Genomic DNA, 4,312 nt, shown 5'->3' with positions numbered 1-4,312 from the left:
AGTTGGATTGTTTTTTATATTTGTAGAACTTGAGATCAAATCATAAGAAGAAAACATATAATGTTTGACTGTGTTTTAAGAAATTCTACATTATACTTGTTTAGCGGTTTATTTAATTTTGTTATGAGTTGAGTTTCCATGAAGTGATTATTTTTAAAATTAAAAATATTTTGTTCTTGTGATAAAAATATAATAAAGTTATTTAAATTTCTCTTCGATTGACAAATAAATGATTTGCGCAACGATTTAGGTGCTATGATTAAGAAACACATTTAATAAAGCATTAGAAATTGTGAAAATGGTAAATCCAGCAAAACATTCAACCACTGGATGTGCTGAGTGAAATTTGCGCAACGATTTAGGTGCTATGGTTAAGAAACACATTTAATAAAGCATTAGAAATTGTGAAAATGGTAAATCCAGCAAAACATTCAACCACTGGATGTGCTGAGTGAAATTTCATAATTGGTGCTGATAGAAGGAAAGTACAACATCAAAGAAAAGTACTTTCATAATTGGTGCTGATAGAAGGAAAGTGAAACATCAAAGAAAACTACTTGTCCGAAACTCCACTGCCAAGTAACGAAAAGCACGATCATAGAGAACAGACATGGAGATTGGTTTCACAATCTGAGCTTCATCACCGGATGAGTTGCATGATGCCATTAATGAATTCTGAATATTTAATACAAACCCAATAAACCATGGTGTCCAAAAGTCGAATTGTTCTTCTAATGCAGTGTTGATTTTAATTCAGAACCACCCAGAAAAAGACGATGAGAATGAAATGGATCGTGATTAATGGATTATTTTTCACTCTAATCATGTCTTATTTATTAATACTAAATTTGAATGAATGTTATTTTTAGAAAAAAAAAAATTAATCTTGTCTTACATATTCATACTAAATTTGAATGTATGTTATTTTCAGAAAATAGAAATTAATCGTATCTTATTTATTCATACTAAATTTGAATGAATGTTATTTTCAGACAATAAAAATGAACAATGGCATCATATGAAAGGTCAATTACTCTGTCCACTATTTAATTTCCAGCTATTATGTGATTGATGATATGGCCTGAAATTTAATTTCTGGTTAATTAAATTCAGCAAGTTATTTGTTTAATTAAGATCATAAGGGCATTAGTCATCCGGCCATTCTTACTGTAGTGTGCCCTACCCTAATGGCAGTAACCCTCAAAGGGATGAGGCCAGCGATCATGCATTTTGGATTTTGAGAAGTGCAAGTGTGTCCGTTTTCTAATATTAAGCAGTCCACCAGGATTTCATTTTTCACTGTTGTGTCCATTGTGACCTACCCAAATGGCAGGAGTCTCAAAGGGCAGAGGATGTGTGATGGTGCATATTAGATACTAGGCAGTCCTCTTGAATTCCTTTCTTGTTGTAGTCTGCCCTAAACTAATGGTAGGAGTTTCAAAGGGATGAGACTGTGCGATGGTGCATGTCAGACACTAAGCATTCCATCAGTATTCAGTTCATAATGTAGTGTGCCCTGTCCTGATCCCTAACGGCAGGAAGTCTCAAAGGAATGAGGATGGGAAATGGTGCATATTCATTTTGAGTAGTGGGTGTGTCTACTTTTTAAAAATAAACTGTCCACGAGGATTCCATTCTTACTGCATTATGCCCTATCCTCATGGCAGGAATCTCAAAGGGGATGAGATTGGGGTAACGACGCATATTGGATACTATGCAGTCCACCCATATTACATTCTTACTGTAATGGACCCTACCCAAATGGCACGAAATATCAAAGGCACGAGGCTGGGAGACGGGGTATAATGTATTTTGAGAAGTTCAGGCGTGTCTACTAAATCTCGAAGGTAAGAGGCTGGGTGATGGTGGATACTGAATCCTAGGCAGTCCCCCAGGGTTACATTCTTGCTGTAGTGTGTTCTATCTGAAGGTAAGAGTCTCAAAGGGGTGAGGCTAGGTGATGATGCGTATTGGATATTAAGCAGTCCACCAGGATTGCGTTCTTCCTGTAGTCTGTCCCACCCTAATGGCGGTGGCTCCATGGATTACTCTGTCGACGAGGTCTTGAATCTGAAGAAGAAGACAATTCGAATTGGGTTGGACATCGGAGGAGGAACAAGAACTTTCGCCATGAGAATGAGGGAGCAGAATGTAACAATTATTATGACTTTCATGAACTTGAACAGGCCCTTCAACAGTTTCATTGCCTCCATAGGGGTTATTCCCATGTATATCACTATAACACACAGGCTGCCATTCTTTGAAAATACTTTGGACATTGTTCATTCTATGCATGTTTTGAGCAATTGGATTCCCACACAGCTGCTCGAATTTGTACTCTATGATATCTACAGGATTCTGAGGCCTGGAGGCCTGTTCTGGCTAGATCATTTTTTCTGCACAAAGGATCAGCTGAAGATCTATGTGTCCATGATTGAGCAGCTAGGGTATAAGAAGCTGAAATGGTCTGTTGCCCCTAAGTTGGATAGAGGGCCCGAGCTCAAAGAAATGTATATATCTGCTCTCTTGGAGAAGCCACTTAAGAGGCAGTGAGCAGGCTACTTGTAGATGCAGTTTTAAGTTTCATGGGCTTAAGGTCCCTTAACTTAAAACAAATAAACATTTCTCTCCGTAATGTATTTTAATTTTCAATTATGGGAATATATATGATGCCCTTGCCTGTCTTTAAGATATTTGCCACTTTCAGTGTATGGTTCATGTATCTGGGTTTGATTTAGGGCTCCAAGATTTTCATATTCATATTAATATATAAAACAGATCTGCAATTTGAATTTCTGGATTTTCTACCGTGTCGTGGTTTTCATTAATTTTTGAAACAATGTGGATGGTTCGTCTGTAATGGTCAAGGGCTGAAATTCAATGGCCATGTTTAGTAGGTTTTGACTGCAATGGTGAAACTGCAAATTAACTGGAATTCATCGAGATTGAATTACGAATGGAATAACAAGCAGATACGGTATACAGTAAAATCACGTTATTTTTATCGCTGTGAAATGTAGAATTTGTGTACTGTGTCCAAACTCTTTGTATCAGTGATAAGGACTTGGCCTCTTCTTCAATACACAAAATAGGGTTCCTTGATTTTACTAATATAGATGGCATAGGATGCCCACTGATTGTCTTTTCAAGGCTTGGAAATATATGCATACAAAATCTCGACTTCCTTAAATTATGAAGGGCCTCAGAAATGTCCTTTAAAAGATTCTCCGCTTCCTTACAAATATGTGGAATGACAAGTCCACCACCTTTCTTCTTTTATAGCTCGGAGATCAAGAAATCACAACTCCAATGACCTATATTGGTCGGCCAAATTCACAGAGCATGATAGTATATAGCAGTGCTTTATGTGAGATAGGCTTCTTGGCCTTATTACAAGCACAAGGAATAAGTAGGCATCTTCTTAGATAAAACAATTGACATTAACAAAACTTTTTCTCTTCAATAACTCAGAGAACAAAGAGGCATGAATAGATCGGATTCACTGTCTGAATTGAAGAGCGAGAGAGAATATACGACAGTAGGGAGAGACCATGTAGAGCAGATATGTACATTCATACGGATCTAGGCAGTTCCATGTAGTTTACAAAATAGTTCCATATGTTCATGCAGATAGGGCCGTGCAATCCATAAAGCAACACAGTCCAGACATACAGTATGCCGTATATCTCGGGCCAACTGTACTGCTCAGTTTAGGGTGATTTGTTGACCATAGAGCTGTTGGATTTTAGCACACTATGAAGGTTTCTTCGTAAGTGTTTTTGAAAGAATGAAAATCTGATTTTGAAGGAGAAATTACCTCTGTATGTGTGAAACTGTTTTATGCTTCCACTATTTAATTTCCAGCTATTATGTGATTGATGATATGGCCTGAAATTTAATTTCTGGTTAATTAAATTCAGCCAGTTATTTGTTTAATTAAGATCATAAGGGTATTAGTCATCCGGCCATTCTTACTGTAGTGTGCGCTACCCTAATGGCAGTAAACCTCAAAGGGATGAGGCCAACGATCATGCATGTTGGATTTTGAGAAGTGCAAGTGTGTCTGCTTTCTAATATTAAGCAGTCCACCAGGATTTCATTTTTCACTGTTGTGTCCATTGTGACCTACCCAAATGGCAGGAGTCTCAAAGGGCAAAGGATGTGTGATGGTGCATATTAGATACTAGGCAGTCCTCTTGAATTCCTTTCTTGTTGTAGTCTGCCCTAAACTAATGCTAGGAGTTTCAAAGGGATGAGACTGTGTGATGGTGCATGTCAGACACTAAGCATTCCATCAGTATTCAGTTCATAA

The 4,312-nt window shown here is 37.5% G+C and overlaps 1 pseudogene; it reads left to right on the top strand.

Moving 5' to 3' along the window:
• The first annotated feature begins 2,040 nt into the window (after positions 1–2,040).
• On the top strand, positions 2,041–2,553 carry LOC149237273 (putative methyltransferase At1g29790 pseudogene; annotated as a pseudogene).
• The last annotated feature ends 1,759 nt before the right edge of the window (positions 2,554–4,312 follow it).

The sequence above is a fragment of the Pinus tabuliformis genome, chromosome 8 (genome assembly GCF_031772625.1).
Source record: "Pinus tabuliformis cultivar Carrire ecotype Pingquan chromosome 8, CPIR1, whole genome shotgun sequence".
Classification (NCBI taxonomy): Eukaryota; Viridiplantae; Streptophyta; class Pinopsida; order Pinales; family Pinaceae; genus Pinus; species Pinus tabuliformis.
The sequence above is the reverse complement of the archived record's forward strand: the minus strand, read 5'-3'. Positions and strand labels throughout refer to the sequence as shown.